Source organism: Bos javanicus, chromosome X, assembly GCF_032452875.1.
Source record: "Bos javanicus breed banteng chromosome X, ARS-OSU_banteng_1.0, whole genome shotgun sequence".
Taxonomy (NCBI): domain Eukaryota; kingdom Metazoa; phylum Chordata; class Mammalia; order Artiodactyla; family Bovidae; genus Bos; species Bos javanicus.
Genome location: NC_083897.1, coordinates 110,945,989 through 110,968,852, shown reverse-complemented (window position 1 = coordinate 110,968,852; position 22,864 = coordinate 110,945,989). Strand labels below are relative to the sequence as shown.

Below are 22,864 nucleotides of genomic sequence, written 5' to 3'. Positions count from 1 at the left end.
TCGGCTCCGGCTCCCGGCTCCCCGCGCGAGAGGCTCGCGTCCGCCCTGCCCGTGCCCGGTGCGAGCAGAGCGGAACCCCTCTTTCTCGGCCCCGCGTGCGCGGTGCGCGCTCAGCGAGTCCTCTGTCCTCGTGTGCTGCGATCCCAGAGCCCAGTGCGATCCCTCCGCCCTCGAACCGCTGTGCCGGGCGATTCCTCGAAGCAGCGGGGCCCCGGCCCCGCCCCTGGCCGCGCTTGCTCCGGGGTCGCCTGGTTTCCCGCCCCCGCCCCCTCCCGTCACGTGGGTTTCCTTTTCTTAGGGAGCTGGGGTGGGTCCTTTTCTAGAAGGCGTCAGCTGTAGATTCCTAGGTTTCCTGGGATGTGGCCACTGGAGCCCAGGGAGGGTCTCTCAGGGATGTAACACGCCCCCTCCCGCCCCGCCGATTTCTCATCCCGGGGATTTGGAACATGGAGAAAAGTGACAAAAGTACTCTCTTTTCAAACTCAGGATGAACCTAGTCTTGGAGCAAGTCATCTCCCCGCCACCCCCCAGTTTTCCCTATTTCCTAACTTTCCCCGCCAGCTTACCGGCGTTTCTATTCTCTGAGCTCGCCTATTTTCTCGCCCCCTAGGAAGGGCGCTTGCTCAGGGAACGAACGCAGGAGCTAAAACGGGAAGGAGAGCTTCCACAAAATGTGATGTAAACCTTACTTGCTTATCGGCTGCTGTGTTCTTCGCGCGTTGTCTAAAACCTTTATTCATTGGGCTTTACATTATGCCAAGTTGGATCTGAGTCTGTAAATGGCATTAACCTTTTCCTGTGCCCGGAAGACCTGGCCCAGGGCCTGGCATAGGAAAAGTAGGATATCTTTAAGTAATCAGTCTATCCGCGTTTACTGTGTGCTTGGGGCTAAGGATTCAATCCGGTTTGACTGGATTTTTAAGGAGACGCCCCCCCCCCCCCCCCCCCCGCAGCCCGCCTCCCCACAGGAGGAATAGACTCACCTTGAAATTGAATTTGCAATTCTGTAATTGATTGGTTCAGCTTGTAATGGTAGGTTATCTGTCTCTTGTATCTCTTTAACTACTTTCCCTTTTTCCTATAAAAGAAACAATTTATTGAATAGTTCGTTGGGGGTAGGGATGATCCCAGATCTTTCACTATATGGGAAAGTTGGGGAGAAACCCAAAAATACTGGTTAAGAAAGGAAGACTGGATATACAGAGTGAGGTAAGTCAGAGAAACACCAATATAGTATATTAACGCATATATATGGAATTTAGAAAGACGAAGACAGCACAAGGGACACAGATGTAAAGAACAGACTTTTGATCTATGTGGGAGAAGGCAAGGGTGGGATAATTTGAGAGAATGGCATTGAAACATGTATATTACCATATGTAAAATAGATGAGCAGTGCAAGTTCCATGCTTCAAGCAAGGCACTCAAAGCCAGTGCTCTGGGACAACCCAGAGGGATCGGGTGGAGAGGGAGGTAAGGAGGAGTTCAGGATGGAGGGACACATGTACACCCGTGGCTGATTCATGTCGATGTATGGCAAAAACAACCACAATACTGTAAAGTAATTAGCCTCCAATTAAAATCAATAACTTTTAAAAAAAAATAGGAAGAATGGAAAAAATGCTTTCTCTCTTTTAATGAAACATCATCCTTTCCCACTGCAGGAGTTACTTTTTTATGGGTAACTGGGTTTTTGTTGTTTGCTGTTTTTATTTTATTTATTTATTGGCCACACTGGGAGGCATATGGTATCTTAGTTCCCTGACCAGGAGTTGAACCCATGTACCCTGTACTGGAAACTCGGGAGTCTTAACTGCTGGATCACCAGGGAAACCAGGGAAGCCCTGACAGTTTCTTTTCTTCTTATCACATTTTTCCATAGAGCTGACTATATTTTGACTGAAGCAACAATTTGAATGTAAGAAACAGTTGCTGCTGCTGCTAAGTCACTTCAGTCGTGTCCGACTCTGTGCGATCCCATAGCCGGCAGCCCACCAGGCTCCCCTGTCAAATGGCTTAAGAATAAGAACCAATCCAATGTGAAATAAAAACCCATGGTTTTCTTACATTTGGAAATTAGAGAACTGGCAACTTCCCCCTACCTCTCTGTCATGATATTTACTGCCCTTAACAAAGAATGCTAGAGCACTCTGAGCCCCGTAACTTCTAACTTCCAACAGGCTTTTTGGCCTACTATCTTTCCAAGGAGAAATAATCTTACATACTTATCCTTGAAAATAGTTCCTAATGGAACACTGAAAAATTAAAAACAATGATGATTAATAAGGATGACCAGACCTGGGATATTTTTCTATTCAGTTCAGTTCAGTCACTCAGTTGTGAGCGATACGTGGGGTTGAAAAGTGCCATACATGACACTTTTCAACCCCATGAACCTCAGTACACCAGGCCTCCCTGTCCATCACCAACTGCCAGACTCCACCCAAACCCATGTCCATTTAGTCGGTGATGCCATCCAACCATCTCATCCTCTGTTTTCCCCTTCTCCTCCTGCCCTCAATCTTTCCAGCATCAGGGTCTTTTCAAATGAGTCAGCTCTCCGCATCAGGTGGCCAAAGTATTGGAGTTTCAGCTTCAACATCAGTCCCTCCAATGAACACCGAGGACTGATTTCCTTTAGGATGGACTGGTTGGATCTCCTTGCAGTCCAAGAGACTCTCAAGAGTTTTCTCCAACACCACAGTTCAAAAGCATCAATTCTTTGGCACTCAGCCTTCTTCACAGTCCAACTCTCACATCCATACATGACCACTGGAAAAACCATAGCCTTAACTAGACGGACCTTTGTTGGCAAAGTAATGTCTCTGCTTTTTAATATGCTGTCTAGGTTGGTCATAACTTTCCTTCCAAGGAGCAAGTGTCTTTTAATTTCATGGCTACAACCACCATCTGCAGTGATTTTGGAGCCCAGAAAAATAAAGTCAGCCACTGTTTCCACTGTTTTCCCATCTATTTGCCATGAAGTGATGAGACAAGATGCCATGATCTTAGTTTTCTGAATGTTGAGCTTTAAGCCCACTTTTTCACTCTCTTCTTTCACTTTCATCAAGAGGCTCTTTAGTTCTTCACTTTCTGCCATAAGGGTGGTGTCATCTGCATATCTGAGGTTATTGATATTTCTCCCGGAAATCTTGACTCCAGCTTGTGCTTCCTCCAGCCCAGCGTTTCTCATGATGTACTCTGTATATAAGTTAAATAAGCAGGGTGACAATATACAGCCTTGATGTAGTCCTTTTCCTATTTGGAACCAGTCTGTTGTTTGTTCACAGGTTTAAAGTGTACATTTGAAAATAATATTTTTAAAAAGAAAATAATATTTAAGAATATTTCTTGACTATGCTGTCAAAGTTACCTTTTTTCCTCCAAGTTCTATCACTTTCCCTTTAGGGATTCCATTCCCAGTCAGCCAATATTTTTCTTTATCTTTGTTCCATCTAATTTGGGCTTTCTTCTTTCTCTACCCTCCTCAGCCCCCTAAACCCCATGCTCCTTTTGCTTCGTTTTTCTTTCTGGCTTGGTCTCAACTGCTTACTTGAGTGACTCCATCCTTCATTATATCACCTATGAAATTGTCTTTGTACTCTCTCAAAAGTTAAAAAAAATGAAGGCATTTTAAACAACAAATAACCAAATTCTCCTAGAATACCCCATTCCTCTTTTAATTATGTTGAATTTACAGAGTATAATACAGCTCAACAATCCTAAATCTTCATTTTCATAATACAAAAAGCTCTCAAGACAGAAGTTTGTTGTTTTTTTTTCCTTTTCATAAGTTTGTAGCAAATTCATTTGGTTAAAAAAAAAATACAAACTGATGTGAGGCTGTTTATGGTTTTGGTTTATTCCACTTAGTGTGAATAAATATGGAGCCGCAAACCCTGTTGGGTATTGTCTAATTTACAGCATATGAGCCACAGTATCATTCAATGATATGAAAAAGGCTGATTTTCTCAACACAGCTGGCCCCAAAAGTTTTATATTATTTGGGATGGTGGACCTGCATTTACTCTAAAAGTGGAAATAGTAAAGCAGGGATTCTATCAATTAGTAAACACTGAATAAAAACCTACCAAAAAAAGATATCTGGCTGGAAGTGAGATGGGAGGTGACAACCAAAGACTGTGTGTGTGTGTGTGGAGTAGAAACAAAAATTGAAAAAGACCCATACTGAGAAATGAAATGGGACTACATTGAACTGTGAAGAAAGAGTCCCTTGCTTAGGCAAATTTTCAAGAGAATTGTTAGAAGTGATAACTTTGTTGGCCCTTCATTATGATGCTACACAGACACCAGAGACCCCCTCTTTTACCTGAATCTAGCTTGGGCATCATGTCACCATGGTCACCTCTATACCTGGGCACTAGAGGGGCAAAAGCTAAGGGCCCAAATTCTATTCCACAGTTTAGGAGTTCCATGAAAATTGGAGTCAGAACTCTGACATGTAACTTTGCCTGAGTTATGTAGCCACAGAAAGGCAGGAAGGAGTCATTCCCAGACTCTGAAGTAAAGGAAGTGATCAGACTCAGGTTTGAAACAGTCAAGTCAGAAAAACAGGCAGCAATGTGTGAATGTTTTAACTTCAAGCTACTTCATATTTCATAATAGTACCTATGACCATAATAATTTACTTGCCCACAAAGAAAGGAAATAAATCATGAAAAGGAAAACACAAGAACCCCCTGGAAATAAAGAATGATTAGTTTTAAAGCAAATACTGATATGTTTATCGTAATGAAGGAAGTGTGTCAGATGCCTGCAAAGTAAAAATACAGGGAAATTAGAATATTCCCAGTGGGATTAATGTTAAATGTCTCTTCCATCTTTTTCAAACTTCCGTTTTCTTAAAATCACTTATGGCACAAATCCTACTGCATATTTATATTTTAGTTTTATTCACTCAGAGCTTTGTGGAGAAATGACCAAATATAAGCTCTTTGAGTACTTCATGCATACTGTGTGAAGTTGCTTCGATTGTGTCCCACTCTTTGTGATCCTATGGACTGTAGCCCACCAGACTCCTTTGTCCATGAGGATTTCCCAGGTGAGAATACTGGAGTGGGTTGCCATTTCCTACTCCAGGGGATCTTCCCGACCCAGAGATCGAATCTGCATCTCTTACGTCTCCTGCACTGGCAGGCAGGTTCTTTACCGCTAGCACCACTTGGGGACTGCATTAAAAAAAAAATGTTTTTATTGGTGTATATGACTGCATTTTTAAACTTCTGGTTTCTTTGTTTCTACAACTATAAATGGAACCTTTTTGTTACCCTGAAGCAAATGGATGTCTACCCACATATTCTCATCCTGGTGGCATTTCAGTTACCCTTGGCCATCATCATCAGGATACATCATTTCTACATCTCTCCTGGTGTGCCCCACACTTGAGGACTAAATTGAAATTGGAACCATGGAAGCCTCAGAAATATTGGGGTCGAATGAGCAGGTTTAGATTATGCTTTGTGAAGGTTGAAGGGGATTAGTGTTGAATCATGACTTGGGTGTTGGCTTAAACACAAATCAAGGAAATTAGAGTAGAGATGGAATCATCATCATTAGGAATCACCCTGGGAAATTGTTCAAATTTTCCATTGCTCTCTTTGGAGCTCATAAGCTAAGCATTCTCTGGGATGTAAGATTTTAGTCTAAAGCCATCTTTGTGCAGATCTTCCCTGGTGGTCCAGTGGGTTTGATCCCTGCTCAGGGAACTAAGATCCCACGTGCTACAGGGTGTGGCCAAAAAATTAAGGGAAAAAAAAGTCATTTTTGTGCGCTTCTTGCTGAGTTTTCATAGACATCTTTTACTCTTGAACATTTAAATGAAGATACCCAGGACTTGATGAAAAAATTTTAAGAAGTGCCTGCTTAGAACCTCCCCTCCCAAATTAGACTGCAACAGTGTCAGTTTCTCATCTCAAAAATAGTTTCATAATACATGATGATTAGCACTATTGTATCCTCTCCCGTGTGTTTATTTTGTGTAACATAGGTTGTCTCAAAAGTGTAACTGGAAACACTTCCAAATGCTCTCCTGATAGGTACTATATAAGAAAGTTCTCTTTCATTAGAAAGTGTGGATCCCGTCTCTCTTTTGTGGCCTGAAGTACTCACACTCACGATGGAAAAAAATGAACCCCAATTCATACATCTTAAGTATAGTGATGGCTCAAAGTTAATTGAAGGAAAGGCCGAAATTAAAAAAGGATTAAGTAGAAAGGGTACCTGGAGCAATTTATATTCATACTTCCAAGCAGAAAAATTCAGCTAAGCTATTTCTCTCTGGAATTTCCAAAAGGTGGTCTTAAATGTCAGCAATGCTAAGGGATTGAGGCTAGTGGAAAAAAAAAGATCCTCTTAGGAATTGTATTTCAGTGTAACTCTCACCTCTAGATTTCACCTTTTAAATTTTGCCTGTAAAGTTAGTGAGTAGTACTGCATGCATGATTCATCAGTAGTCTGTCAAAATTCAAAATGTCAGTTCATTCAGGGCCAAACAGGTATTGGTAGAAATATCAGAACAATATGAAGATCAGATTTTTGTCATTCCCTGAATCACTTTTTGAAACTTTTCCTTAACCTATCTGTTTCACATTTTCCTGTCTTCCCTTTCAAGCTTTCTGGTCTTCAGTAAACAAGAATAGGTGTTGGTTTGATTCAGCCAGACCAAGGTTAAGATAATCACTCTGGAACCTACTGAGTATATGGATTTGGGCATGACATTAACCTCAGATCCTTCCTTTATAAAATAGGGTTATACCTATATCATTGAGTTGTTGTGAGGATTAATGAGGAAATTTATATAATATGTAATGTCTAGCATATGGTAAGCACTAATCATAATTATTATATTAGCATTATCCAGATGTCAGCTTAAAGCCTTCTGATCCCTAGGAGATTTAGGTAAACTTTGTTTGACTATAATTTCATGATCCTTCAAAATCCAAAATCCTTTTCTAAATCCTTACTGCTTCTGTTCTTCTCTGTATCTGGTTCTGCATCTAGTCAAATGCTCAGTTCTACCCCTAACCAAAAATATCAGCCCTCACCAAATTCCAGGAAAAACATATCCAATAGCACTATATAGTTTTGAATTTATGAAAGTTTTCTGACTGCTTGAGACATCATGAGGAAAGGGTGCTACACTGTAAAAAGGAAAGCTTCCACGTCTTGCTTACCTCATCAGAACCTGCATCTATCCTCTCTTCTCTGTCCCATCCCTTTCTCCTCTCTCCATCTGCTCATTCAGTGGGTTCCATCCCTACAGCCCTAAATCCTTACTCTTCAAAGTGTGGTCCATGGGCACCAGCAGTATTGGAGTCACCTGAGCATGCCGGAAATGCAGGTCCTGACCTCACCCCCACCCCCCCACCCCCACAAAGCAACTGAGTCAGAATTTGTAGTTTAATGAAATCCATAGTGATTAGTGTACAAATTAAAGTTTGGGAAGCACCTGGTCTACATCTACTCAGGTCTCTCAGAGCTCAACCTCTATCGCAAGTAGCTGTGTAAAAGCAGCTACTAACAGGATTATTTTTAAGAGCACCTTTTCTTGCTTACTCTTCAATGCATTATGTGGTGACCAAGAGAATGGAGTTTCATTCATGTGCACTTCATGGCGGGCTCTAATTGTCACTAATTTCTGATCTTATTGGCAATGATTAGTCAGTGTTGTGTACGTTAAGGGTCATCAGTGCATTTCTGAGTCAGTAGTTGTTCGTCAGCTTTTTGGTTGTTGTTTTTCACCCTCCTCTGAGAGCGATCATTCTCAGTGCGATTCCAGGAGTTGGACATGTTAATTAACTGATGAATACAAATGATGATGCTTCTTCAATTGCACATTAAAAACCAACTTTTAAGACAGAAGTACACTAAGAATGACCCCTGGCTTCTTGTGAATTCACTCTGAGATATTTATTGCAACTTCACATTACACAAATAAGCTGCTGCTGCTAAGTCACTTCAGTTGTGTCTGACTCTGTGCAACCCCATAGACGGCAGCCCACAGGCTCCTCCGTCCCTGGGATTCTCCAGGCAAGAACACTGGAGTGGGTTGCCATTTCCTTCTCCACATAAATAAGCTACTGCTGCTGCTGCTAAGTCGCTTCAGTCGTGTCCGACTCTGCAACCCCATAGACGGCAGCCCACCAGGCTCCGCTGTCCCTTGGATTCTCCAGGCAAGAACACTGGAGTGGGTTGCCATTTCCTTCTCCAATGCATGAAAGTGAAAAGTGAAAGTGAAGTCGCTCAGTCATGTCTGACTCTTCGAGACCCCATGGACTGCAGCCTACCAGGCTCCTCTGTCCATGGGATTTTCCAGGCAAGAGGACTGGAGTGGGGTGCCATTGCCTTCTCCGAAATAAGCTACTAGGGATCAAGAAGTAAAAGGCAAAAGTTCAATTATCCAACTCATCTGAAAGACCTTCATGAAACAAAGTAGAAGAGAGTGGCTAATCCCCACTGATAAAGACCATCAAATACAAAGAGTCATAGACCTGGAAATGATATCTGTAAGTAATGGAAGAAGATGAAGCTGCATTGTTGTAGTTTCAAACTCAGGCCACTTTGACATTTGCTCTCCAAACTCTTTTTAAATTCCTTCTTTAGCCAACCGAGTTATTAGATCTGGGAAACTCATATATACTGCTCTTAATTGAAGAAATGACAAACAAAAAGTAGTGCACCAGTTAACAGTGTTGAGAACATAAGCTGGCTGTGGAGTCGAAAGTAAGCTAAAGACAGCATTTGGGAAAGTTTATCCAGGGGACATGTAGAGATGTATAGAGTGAATGGACACAGGATTTTTCAGTATGATGAAGAGAAAACGAAAGTGAAAGGCAAAATTTCCTTTAAAAACTATATAAAGCTCAGTTATATATGAATAGTTAACAGATCAGGAGAAAAAATAGAAGATAAATAAAAATTATTGATTATTAGAGTTGACAAAACTAAAGGTCAGGCTAGTAATGCTTGTAGGAACCAATTTTTCATAGTTGGCGTAAAATTGATGTGACTGACGCCACCATTCTATGTTTTGACGTCATCACCCTACTGTGAACTAAGCTGTGATTTCTGATAACCCTTCACTATTTCCTGACAAGATATCACCAATTTTTATAAAACAAGACAGATAAAGCAGATTCCTAAACACATTCAGAGAAGTACATTTTTTTATAATATATTCTAGTCAATATCTTTTGCAATTTTTCTCAACATGTTTTGAGTCATTTTACCAATTCACTGGCACTTTCACTTCAGTCTCTGGACACTTGTTTGTGTCCATACATTTTAATACTTTGCGTGTGTCCAGGAGGGAGAGCACATATTTTGTGTGTGTTGTGTGTTCTTTGCGTCTTTTAGTCTTTTTAAATGTATTTTTTTCATTGACTAAATTAGAGTGTGCTGCTGTTTCTCATGCCTTTCCTGGAGTCCATTTCTTTCTTAGAAACAGGTTTTCTTTTAGGAGGAAACCCAGATCTACTTTTCATTCCTTGCTCAAGTTTCTGAATGTAGGGTCAAATAATATAAGAAAAAATAAATACATTAATACATTAAAGTTGTCCTTTGGAGTTGGCAAAACTAAAATAGAAATTATTTTAAAGGGTGTGGTTTTAATTTTTGATAGACTTGAGCAAAATTCCCTTCTGTTACTCCATGCATTTTAATTCTATTCTCATATTCTTTAAAATTCATGGTGTTTTCCCAATAGTTTTTGGTGTTTACTCCCTTTCCCTAAATCCAGTGAGAAAAACAGACCCAGAAAGAGAGAGGTTAAAGCAATCAAAAGGCATTTCTTAAGCATGTATACACGAGTTACCTTTTCCCATTTTAAAAATCTTTCCCTCGTTTTATTTCTTTTTCTGCTGTTGTCATAGTCTCTCACATGATCCACATTCTGCTGTTTTTAAGAAATAAGCAAGCAGTGAATCAAACTGGCTTCCCAGGTGGTGCTAGTGGTAAAGAACTCACCTGCCAATGCAGGAGACATAAGAGACACAAGTTTGATCCCTGGGTCAGGAGGATCCCCTGGAAGAGCGCACAGCAACCCACTCCAGTATTTTGGCCTGGATCTAGGCCAAAATGACCACACCCTCGTGGTTATCTGGGTCATTGAGACCTTTTTTGTACAGTTCTTCTGTGTAGACTTGCCATCTATTCTTAATCTCTTCTGCTTCTGTTAGGTCCTTAGCGTTTCTGACCTTTATTGTGCCCTTCCTTGCATGAAATGGTCCCTTGATATTTCCAATTTTCTTGAAGAGATCTCTAATCTTTCTCATCCTATTGTTTTCCTCTATTTCTTTGCATTGTTCACTTAAGAAGGCTTTCTTATCTCTCCTTGCTATTCTCTGGAACTTTACATTCAGTTGAGTTTATCTTTCCCTTTCTCCCTTGCCTTTCACTTCTCTTCTTTTCTCAGCTATTTGTAAGGCCTCCTCAGACAATCATTTTGCCTTCTTGCATTTCTTTTTCTTTGAGATGGTTTTGGTCACCATCTGTTGTACAGTGTTATGAACCTCTGTCCATAGTTCTTCAGACACTCTGTCTTACAGATATAATGCCTTGTATTTATTCATTATCTCCACAATATAATCATAAGGGATTTTATTTAGGTCATACCTGAGTGGCCTAGTGGTTTTCCCTACTTTCCTCAATTTAAGTCTGAATTTTGCAATATGGAGCTCATGATCTGAACCACAGCTCCAGGTCTGGTTTTTGCTGACTGTTTAGAGCTTCTCCATCTTCAAAGAATGTAATCAGTTTGATTTTAGCATTGACCATCTGGTGATGTCCATGTGTAGAGTTGTCTCTTGGGTTGTTGGAAGAGGGTATTTGCTATGACTAGTGCGTTCTCTTGGCAGAACTCTGTTAGCATTTGCCCTACTTCATTTTGTACTCCAAGACCAGATTTGCCCATTACTCCAGGTATCTCTTGATTTCTTACTTTTGTATTCCAATCCCCTATGATGAAAAGGACATCTTTTTTTGGTGTTAGTACTAGAAGATCTTGACATCTTCGTAGAACCGTTTGACTTCAGCTTCTTCGGTATTAGTGGTTGAAGCATAGACTTGGATTACTGTGATGTTGATGTTGTTGGAAACAAACCGAGATCATTCTGTCGTTTCTGAAGTTGCAACTAAGTGCTGCATTTTGGACCCTTTTGTTGACTCTGAGGGCTACTCCATATCTTTTAAGGGATTCTTGCCCACAGTAGTAGATATAATGGTCATCTGAATTAAATTTACCCATTCCTGTCCATTTTAGTTCACTTATTCCTAAGATGTCAGTGTTCACTCTTGCCACCTCCTGCTTGACCGCATCCAATTTACCTTGATTCATGGACCTAATATTCCAGGTTCCTATGCAATATTGTTCTTTAGAGCATCAGACTTCACTTTCACCACCAAACACATCCACAACTGAGTGCCATTTCTGCTTTGGCCCAGCTGCTTCATTCTTTCTGGAGCTATTAGTAATTACCCTCCACTCTACCCCAGAAGCATATTGGGCACCTGGAGGGGGTGGGGGAGGCTCACCTTCTGGTGTCATATCTTTTCATACTGTCCATGAGGTTCTTGCAGCAAGAATACTGGAATGTTTTGCCATTCCCTCCTCCAGTGGACCATGTTTTGTCAGAACTCTTCACTATGACCCGCCCATCTTGCATGGTCCTGCATGGCATGGCTCATAGCTTCATTGAGTTACACAAGCCCCTTCACCATGAAAAAGTTTTGATTCATGAAGGGGGTGGTAATCATTAATGGTACTTTAAATGGAAAGAGATCAGAAATAGAGATATTTGTCTAGATTAAGTTAGAGATGACTATGCATGTGTGCGTGTGTGCCTGTGTGTTTAGTCGCTTCAGTCGTGTCTGACTCTTTGCGGCTCCGTGGACTATAGCCCACCTGGCTCCTCTGTTCATGGGATTCTCCAGGCAAGAATACTGGAGTGGGTTGCCATGCCCTCCTCCAGGGGGTCTTCCTGACCCAGGGATCGAACCTGTGTCTCTTATGTCTCCTACCTTGGCAGGTGGGTTCTTTACCACTAGCACCACCTGGGAAGCCCAGTATTGACTATACTTTGAATAATTTGACAACAATTCCATAAGAAAAAAAAAAAGTCTGGAAAAGCATTACATAGAAAGAAAAATGCAAAGCTTGTTTGGAAGCAACCTAGATATGTGATATTAAAGAGTGAATATTTGAAAGATTCTACCATTCAAGTCTGTTTGGAAAAAGAATACTCAAAAGATAACTAACAAAAGTAGGATAGTGGTTGGCAGGGGCTGGGAGGAAGGGACAAATGGGGAGTTACTGTTTACTGGGTTTAGAGTGTCCGTTTTACAAGAGTTCTGGAGTTTGATAGTGTTGATGGTAGCACATGATTGTGAATGAATTTAATTCCACTGAACCACACACTTATAAATGGTTAAAATGGTAAACTTTATGTTATGCGTATTTTACCACTATGAAAAATTGAAAGAAACAAAAGACAACTTCTTTTCTTTTCTTCAAATGTCTCTTTAAACATTTTTAGTCTGGGGTGAAGAGTTGACTCATTGGAAAAGACCCTGATGCTGGGAGGGATTAGGGGCAGGAAGAGAAGGGGACAACAGAGGATGAGATGGCTGGATGGTATCACCAACTCGATGGACATGAGTTTGAGTGAACTCCGGGAGTTGGTGATGGACAGGGAGGCCTGGCATGCTGCAATTCATGGGGTCGCAAAGAGTTGGACACGACTGAGCGACTGAACTGAACTGAACTGAATCTTCCTCCACTCTTCATTGAAAACTCTTATAGAGTTCATGGATTTCTGTTCACTTTCATGTAATAAATAGAGAGTCTGGTCAATTTGGGGCTTCTCTGGTATCTCAGCTGGTGAAGAATCCACCTGCAATGTAGGAGACCTGGGTTCCATCCCTGGGTTAGGAAGATCCCCTGGAGGAGGGCATGATAACACACTCCAGTATTCTTGCCTGGAGAATCCCCATGGACAGAGGAGCCTGGCAGGCTGTGGTCCATGGGGTCCCAAAGAGTCAGACACGACTGAGTGACTAAGCACAGTGCAGCACAGCACATGGTCAATTTAGGTGGCAAATATAGTTTTGATTCAGATTAGAAGGCCCAGCTACACTGTATTAATCAAACTCCAAACTTCATTTAGCATTAATTCTTTGTAGGTCGGACCTCCCATGGCCAGCGGAGCCTGGCAGGCTACAGTCCATAGAGTTGTAAAGAGTCGGACATGACTCAAGCAACTTAGCACACACACACACACACACACACACAGGTTGGATGTACAAAGCTACTGTTTTATAAAGAGGTGCTGCTTCTAGTCTACATCTGTTTTTATGTTGCTGATTAGGATGAGAGTTTCAGGAGATGGAACTGGTTCTACTTTATTCTTTGTAAATAGGTAATTGGAAGAAAGTGTCTCTGTCACTCTCACTCTGGCATGCCAATATCTTTTCTATTTGGTATCTCATTTAAGTTTGAGGGAAGGAGAATTCCAGTATAAGACCCTGTTACAATGTGCTGTCAAGTTTGGCTAGTAGGTTGGGAAAGAGAGAAAATACTGTGGACATCACTCTGATGACTGATCAAGGACTATCAAAGACTTAAAAGTTGTGACACACGAGTATTAATACCTAGTAAGTGAGAAATACAGGTAGCTCCAAATCAGATTTCATTACACATCATTTTATTAATATTATTGTTAATTATAATTTTGAGCACCTATCAATTGCTAGCATTTTCTAGGTGTTTTACCCATGCTTTTAAAATTTATTAAACGAATACAATCACACAAAGTGGAAGGTGACAGCACTGCTTCTTAGCTGAAATAACTGAGTTGCATGAAGTTTGAGTTACTTACCTAAGGCCTTGCAGTTAAGTAGTAAAGCTGAAATTTTTTTCTTATATCATCTGAAATAGATAGAACATCAAGATCACTTCATTATCCCCAACTAATTTTTTTTTTTAGAAGGAGGCCTAAAGCTACATTATACTGAAGGAACAAAAGTTGACAAACACTACTAATTGCCTTTGGTTCTATTCCTGCTAGTAGATTTCAGCTCAGGACTGACACCCCCGCTCCCCTACACACCACCAATCATTCACCCTTTTTCTTCCTCTGGCATTTCTAGTCGCCTTTTTCTCCAATTTGAGATTTAGTTTTTCAGACTAAGTAGTATTTATAAAAAACACACACCAAGCTCAGTTTGTGCAAAGCATGATCCGAATACCAATACAAGTCAAAAATGTATAAGATTACTGTGTTAACCAGGGATGAATGATGTCATCTTAGGTGAAATATAATATATAGGGTCACAGTGACTCCTAGTTCATATATCTTTTGTACTTTATATGTCACTTTTGGGAGGCCACACCATGGGCAGCTGTGGGATCTTAGTTCCCTGACCAGGGATGGAACCCGAGCTTTTGGCAGTGAAAATGCCAAGTCCTAACCACTGAACCACCAGGGAATTACCTATATGTCATTTTAATGTATCATGATCTCATGTAAGAAACCGATTTCTATTCAACTAACTAGCTAATCAAATTAACTAACATTCTCTACTGTCTGGGGCTTCCCAGGTGGTGCTAGTGGTAAAGAACCTGCCTGCCAATGCAGGAGACATAAAAGACATGGGTTTGATCCCTGGGTCGGGAAGATCCCCTGGAGGAGGGCATGGCAGCCCACTCCAGTATTCTTGCCTGGAGAATCCCATGGACAGAGAAGCCTGGCTGGCTACAGTCCATAGGGTCGCAAAATGATCTGACGCTATTTGGTGACTGAGCACACAGGCACACATTCCACTGTCTTGATAAAGCAGGCCAACTGATGCCCAGGGCATGCTCAAGACTCAGAGCTACTAAGTTACTCTATTATAGCCCCACTCATTGTAGAGATGGGTGTTTACCAATAATTATTTGTTGGTTATGATACCTGTTTATGGTGCTTGCCCACATTTTGGTAATTGTCAAATTAACTATGGGAGAAGCAATGGTAAAAAACTGAAAATAATTAAACAATATTCTAGCTGCAATTCAACTCCAGGATAACTCCTAAGTGTCTAAGCTCTCTTTCTCCTTAGAATAAAACCAAAAATATAACCCAGATAATCACATATTTTTGAAAGGTGTTATTAGATTTCTAATAAGGAGTCTTATTCAAAGGAAATGTCTTGGATCTATACCCCAAGATTGGTAAATAGGTGCTCCTTTATGAGAAGATCCCATTTTATTTGGAAGAACAAGGGCTGAGAATGTGAGTGTGACCTTAAAAATACATGCACATGTGCACACACATACATACACACAAAATGATAAAGTTGGAACCCTAGACCAGGATACTTCTTTGTCCCACAAAGGGTCCAAATCACCAAAGGCGTCACCTCAGTACAGGACTAAGAACCATCAGACGTCAGAAAACCCAAGTCCAACTGTGACTCCATTCGACAGCACCATAGTATTAGAACCAGACTCCAGCTCTTTGTGTGGGTTGGTTCTGGGAAAAGAACTGACCATGTAAATTCTCCTTTTCTTGATTAATGCAAGCTAAAGCCCCAAAAAGGGAAAAATTGGACACAATGCTAGTAAAAAGATGTGAGGTTTTAAGCAATCACTTTGAAAAATAAGAGATATAAACTTGTTTATGTCCCAATGCACTGAAAAAGGTTGTAAACTTTAAACCTCATTTTAGGAGATATTTTTAGATTGAGTATTAAATGATTTAGTTATCTTTTCAAGACAAGAAATCCATTTATTTAATATTTGTGTTTTTGCAAATGTAAAAAATTAAGATTCCAGACTTCTTAGTGGTGCAGTGGTTAGGAATCCACCTGCCAATGTGGGAGACACAGATTTGGTCAGGGAAGATCCCACTTGCAATGGAACAACTGAGCCCATGCTCTAGATCCCGTGCTGCAACTACCGAGCCCATGAGCTGCAACTACTGAAGTCTGCATACCCTAGAGCCCACGCTCTGCCACAAAGAAAGCCACCACAATGAGAAACCTGAATGCCACAATGAAGAGTAACGTCAGTTCAGTTCAGTCACTCAGTCGTGTCCGACTCTTTGCAACCCCATGAACCACAGCACGCCAGGCCTCCCTGTCCATCACCAACTCCCCGAGTCCACCCAAACCCATGTCCATTGCGTCGGTGATGCCATCCAACCATCTCATCCTCTGTCATCCCCTTCTCCTGCTGCCCTCAATCTTTCCCAGCATCAGGGTCTTTTAAATGAGTCAGCTCTTCACATCAGGTAGCCAAAGTATTGGAGTTTCAGCTTCAACATCAGTTCTCCCAATGAACACCCAGGACTGATCTCTTTTAGGATGGACTGGTTGGATCTCTTTGCAGTCCAAAGGACACTCAAGAGTCTTCTCCAACACCACAGTTCAAAACCATCAATTCTTTGGCGCTCAGCTTTCTTCAGTCCAACTCTCACATCCATACATGACCACTGGAAAAACCATAGCCTTGACTAGATGGACCTTTGTTGGCCAAGTCATGTCTCTGCTTTTTAATATGCTATCTAGGTTGGTCATAACTTTCCTTCCAAGGAGTAAGCGTCTTTTAATTTCATGGCTGCAGTCACCATCTGCAGTGATTTTGGAGCCCAGAAAAATAAAGTCAGCCACTGTTTCCACTGTTTCCCCATCTATCTGCCATGAAGTTATGGGACCAGATGCCATGATCTTAGTTTTCTGAATGTTGAGCTTTAAGCCAACTTTTTCACTCTCCTCTTTTACTTTCATCAAGAGGTTCTTTAGTTCTTCACTTTCTGCCATAAGGGTGGTGTCATCTGCATATCTGAGGTTATTGGTATTTCTCCCAGCAATCTTGATTCCAGCTTGTGCTTCTTCCAGCCCAGCGTTTCTCATGATGTGCTCTGCATAGCAGTTAAATAAGCAGGGTGACAATATACAACCTTGACATACTCCTTTTCCTATTTGGAACCAGTTTGTTGTTCCATGTCCAGTTCTAACTGTTGCTTCCTGACCTGCATTCAGATTTCTCAAGAGACAAGTCAGGTGGTCTGGTATGCCCATGTCTTTCAGAATTTTCCACAGTTTATTGTGATCCATACAGTCAAAGGCTTTGGCATAGTCAATAAAACAGGAATAGATGTTTTTCTGGAACTCTCTTGCTTTTTCCATGATCCAGCGGATGTTGGCAATTTGATCTCTGGTTCCTCTGCCTTTTCTACAACCAGCTGAAAATCTGGAAGTTCACAGTTCACATATTGCTGAAGCCTGGCTTGGAGAATTTTGAGCGTTACTTTACTAGCGTGTGAGATGAGTGCAATTGTGTGGTAGTTTGAGCATTCTTTGGCATTGCCTTTCTTTGGGATTGGAATGAAAACTGACCTTTTCCAGTCCTGTGGCCACTGCTGAGTTTTCCAAATTTGCTGGCATATTGAGTGCAGCACTTTCATAGTGTCATCTTTCAGGATTTGAAATAGCTCAACTGGAATTCCATCACCTCCACTAGCTTTGTTCATAGTGATGCTTCCTAAGGCCCACTTGACTTCATATTCCAGGATGTCTGGCTCTAGGTGAATGATCATACCATCGTGATTACACGTGCCATGGCAGCTGCGATGGTGCAGAAGCACAGCGGCTGCGACGGGCATGAGCATGGCCCAAAGGAGCTACCCTGCATCGGAGGTAAGGAGCAGTCATGAAGAGAGACCCCGTGTCCAAGGTAAGAGAAACCCAGGTAAGATGGTAGGCACTGAGAGAGGGGATCAGGGGGCAGACAGACTGAAACTACAGTCACAGACAAGTAGCCAATCTGATCACATGGATCACAGCCTTGTCTAACTCAACGAAACTAAGCCATGCTGTATGGGGCCACCCAAGACAGACGGTCAAGGTGGAGAGGTCTGACAGAATGTGGTCCACTGGAGAAGGGAATGGCAAACCTCTTCAGTATTCTTGCCTTGAGAACCCCATGAACAGAGTAACCTCAGCTCACTCTAATTTCACTTAAGAGGTACATATCCTAGAAAAATTCTTTATAGTTGTAATATTAACTTTATTGTTCTGATATTGCAGTTGGACCAATATTTACACTCAGTTCCATCCAGGTTACTTGTTTTCTGCATCACAAAAATGATGAGGATATGTAGTTAAAAAGCTAAGCTAAGGAACATTCCATTGTACATATGTACCACATCTTTATCCATTCCTCTATTGATGGACAAAGGGGTTGCTTCCATGTGTTGACTATTGAAAACAGTGCTGCAATGAATACTGGGGTCCATGAATCCTTTCAGACCATGTTTTTCTCCAGATATATACCCAGGAGTGAGATTGCAGAATCATATGGTAGCTCTATTTTTATTTTTTTAAAGAAGCCCCCATACTGTTCTCCTTAGTGGCTGTACCAATTTACATTCCCACAAACAGTGTAGAAGGGTTTCCTTTAAAAAGAAAGAAATAATGCCATTTTCAGCAACATGGATGGACCTAGAGATTGTCATACTGAGTGAAGTAAGTCAGAGAGTGACAAATATCATTATGATACCCCTTATATACTTATATGCAGAATCTAAAAAGCAATGACACACATGAACTTAGTTATAAAACATTAACAGACTCACAGACTTTGAGAACATGAACTTATGGTTACCACAGGAGGAAGGTTAGGGGGAAGGGATAGTTAGGGAGTGTGGGATTGACATGTCGCTAATTGCTATTGCTAAGTCACTTCAGTCGTGTCCGACTCTGTGTGACCCCATAGACGGCAGCCCACCAAGCTTCCCCGTCCCTGGGATTCTCCAGGCAAGAACACTGGAGTGGGTTGCCATTTCCTTCTCCAATGCATGAAACTGAAAAGTGAAAGGGAAGTCGCTCAGTCGTGTCCGACCCTCAGCGACCCCATGGACTGCAGCCTTCCAGGCTCCTCCATCCATGGGATTTTCCAGGCAAGAGTACTGGAGTGGGGTGCCATTGCCTTCTCTGGGGATTGACATGTACACACTGCTATATGTAAAATGGATAACCAACTAAGGCTAAGAGCTTTCATAGGCTCTTCCATGGCCTAAAGTTCATGGATTATTTCTCAGCTAAAAACATATTTTTCAGTTTCCATTGAGTTTGTGTACATTATTCTAACTTTGTGGAGACACTACTGAGCATGGGTGAGGTGAGGATAGATATTGGAGCTCAGTTTAACTAGGTCCCTAGAAGGGGTTTTGTCCAAATGACCATAAATATTGTAAACTATTTCCTGTACTCTAGAGAAGCAGGTCTACATCTTACAGTCTACCTCTGAGCAAAGTACCAACTGTAAAACTATTTTTCTTCATAGTCACATTTTTTATTATGAAATATAGCATATTTGCAAAAGGGAGGTATTTCAATTTAACCAGTAGCAAATTACCTGACACCGTATTTAGAGTAAATAAATAAATAAACCAGTCAATCTTAAAGTAAATCAGCCCTGGATACTCGTTGGAAGGACTGATGCTGAAGCTCCAGTACTTTGGCCACCTGATGTGAAGAACTGACTCACTGGAAAAGACCCCGATGCTAGGAAAGATTGAAGGAAAGAGAAAAAGAAGGTGACTTCTTCTTTGTTAGATAGCATCACCAGCTCAATGGACATCAATCTGAGCAAACTCCAGGAGATAGTGAAGGACAGGGAACCCTGGCATGCTGCCATCCATGAAGTCCGAAGAGCTGGACATGACTTAGAGATTGAACAACAACAACACATATTTAGAATTGAATAGTAGCAACTCAGAGCCCCATGTATGCTCCTTACTGATCTCCTCTTCCTTTCTTCAGCCTAAATACCATGGTCCAAAAATTTATATTATCCTCTTTCTTTTACTTTATATTTTTACCACACAAATAATCTAGTATTTAGCTTTATCACATTTAGTGCTATATGAATAAAATCCTACAGCATGTCTTTTTCTGTGACTTTTTTTTTGAACTGCATGAATGCCAATGCATGTAGCTGCTATTCTTTCATTTTTTTTCTCTGGCATAATATTCCACTGCATATTTATACAATGAATGAATATTTGTTCTTCTGTGGAGTACCACTTGGACTGCTTCATATTTTGACTTTAAGAATAGTGCTCAGAACATTCTGTAAGCACTGCTTAAGGCCTATGTGCAAGTGTAATGTGCTAAGGAGTGGAACTGTGGGTTGAGTATGCACTTGTTTACTTTTATTGGATTTGTACTTTTACCAGCAGTGCATTAATGTATGCATTAAAACCCAGACATGGTTACTGGTTGACCTGCAAGATGGACCCGGTTCAATGAAAGACTCCTCACCGACTCCTAGTGTCCTTGGACTTACGCCCACTGTTCCCACATTAGGAGCTGTTTCAAGGAGACAGCCTTGAGATAGTAATGTGTCATTGAGATCATTTGGATGGTATATGTGACTAAACCCTGTTAAAGCTTCGGTGTAGACTTTTAAGATTCTGGTGGTTGAATGCAGAGATCTGCTCATCTTGCAGCCGCCTACCAGTATGGATTGGTCAGTTCCTTCAGTCTCTCTTTGCCCTTTGTGAACAGGGTCCCATTTGCAAACTAAAAACGAAATATATTTTCTACTGCTCCATCTCTTCATGAATGCTTGAAATTTCTGAGGCAACCTGGGAAAAACACATCAAAAGTGTTCAGCTGTGGGAAGAAGTAAGAAAGCACTGATTGATACATCTTTTTCTTTTTTTTTTTTTTGCACTATTGGCCAAGATGAACTCAACTTTAGTGTTAGTTTCTCTGTATTTTTACATTTTACATGTATAAGTGCAAGTGGGATCATGCATGTAACCCTGGCCAGCCCCTTCCAGAAAGGGACAGGTAGAGGATGCAGCCCCAGGAGAAGTTACTTCTGAAAGTAACTGTGAACAAACTCATTAGAAGCAGCATGGAAGTGGTTGCTGAAGCAGGAGACAAAATAAGAGTTAACACACAAGAAGTTTTATAATTTTTGTAAGTTGTTGTTCTTGTAGATGTCCTTTATCAAGTTGATAGTTCCTGTTCTAGTTTTGTCAGCTTTATTGAAGTAAAATATGCACAAAGTAAAATTCACCAATTTTAAATGTGCAGTTTGATGATTTTTAAAATTTATTTTTATTGAGGTAACATTGGTGTATAACATTATATATTTCATGTGTACCATATTATATTTCTACTTCTATATAAACTGTGGTGTGCTCACCACCAAAAATTTAGTTTCCCCTCTTCACTAGAGCTGACCCACTTTACGCATTTTACACTCTCCCTCTTCCCCTCTGGTAATTACTCCTGTGTTCTCTATAGTTATACATTTGCTTTGTTCATTTTTTGTTGTTGTTGTTGTTTTATGTTTCACATATGAGTGAAATCACACTATTTGTCTTTCTCCATCGGACATTTCATATAGCATAATACCCTCACGGTCCATTCACATTGTTGCAAATGACAATATTTCATCTTTTTTTATTGCTGAGAAGTATTCCATTGTGTATATACAGCATATCTTCTTTATGCATTCGTCTGTTGACGCGCACTTAAGTTGTTTCCATATCTTGGCTCTTGTAAACAATGCTGCAATGAACATAGGCATGCATCTATCTCCAACTATCCCACTTGTGAATATTTATCCAAAGAACATGAAAACACTGATCTGACTTTTGACTAATGCAGATATTAGTGTAACCTCTACCATTATTGTGATATAAAACACTTCCATCACTCCAATATGTTCCTTCATGTTTCTTTTGCAGTCAATCCCTCCTCACCCCAACCCCACCCCTACCCCTGTCACCTAGGCCTTAGCAATTGCTGATCTGCCTTCCATAGTTAATTATGGTTGGTGGTTTAGTCACTAAGTCATGTCTGACTCTTGTGATCCCATGGACTGTAGCCCAACAGGCTCCTCTGTCCATGAAATTTTCCAGGCAAGAATACTGGATTGGGTTGCTGTTTCCTTCTCCAAGGGATCTTCCTGACCCAGGGATTGAACCTGTGTCTCTTGCACTGCAGGCAGATTCTTTACCGACTGAGCTACCAGGGAAGAGGTTAGTGATTTCCTTTTATTTCTAGTTCTCGGAAAATCCTTATTAGGAAAGGATGCTGAATTTTATCAAATGTGTTTTGTTGATCTATTTATATGACCATTTTTCTCTCCTATAGTCTCTTAATGTAGTAAATTTTATTAGCATTTTTAGTAATATTAAAATAACTCTTGGGATAATACCAATTTGGTAATGACGATTTTTTTTAACAAGACTATTTAGATTGTTGTTAGTTTGTTGATGAGTAGTGCATCCATGTTCATTCGTGAATTGTTCCTATAACTTTTCATAGAGTTCTCTTTGGAAGGAAGTTATTATGCAAGTCCACAGTTAAGGAGTGGAGACTTACGCTCTCCCTCCTTAAAGGAGGAAGACTTACATAAATTATTTGGAATTCTGCACAAAAGATTTTTTCTTCTCCCTTAACTTTTCTTTTTTTTCTGCCACACCCTGCAGCTTGCAGGATCTTAGTTACTGCAACAAGGGATTGAAACTGGGCCCACAGCATTGTAAGTGCCAAGTCCTAACTACTGGACCACCAAGGAATTCACTAATTATTTATTTATTAATATCACTGTGGACTCATGTATACTTATTTTATATTTTGAGTTATAATTCAATACTATGTTATTTATTTTGTTACTCAAATGCTGGCTTCTATGTTCCTTTGGCATACCCAAACCATTGAACTATTTTGTTTTGTTTCATTGTTTTTTCAAACACTTTCTTTCTGGCATTAAATGGTTTATTGTGTACATTTTCGACCCCAGTCCTAGAATCAGCTATTTCTCCAATAAGCCCAGTTCTAT

At 40.8% G+C, this 22,864-nt stretch overlaps 1 long non-coding RNA gene across 1 annotated transcript in view; it reads left to right on the top strand.

Moving 5' to 3' along the window:
* The first annotated feature begins 334 nt into the window (after nucleotides 1-334).
* Nucleotides 335-22,864, top strand: part of LOC133243504 (uncharacterized) — a 46,789-nt gene continuing 24,259 nt past the window's right edge. Inside the window, exon 1 of the long non-coding RNA XR_009735100.1 lies at nucleotides 335-22,564. This is a non-coding gene — a long non-coding RNA (uncharacterized LOC133243504). The remainder of the gene's footprint in view (nucleotides 22,565-22,864) is intronic.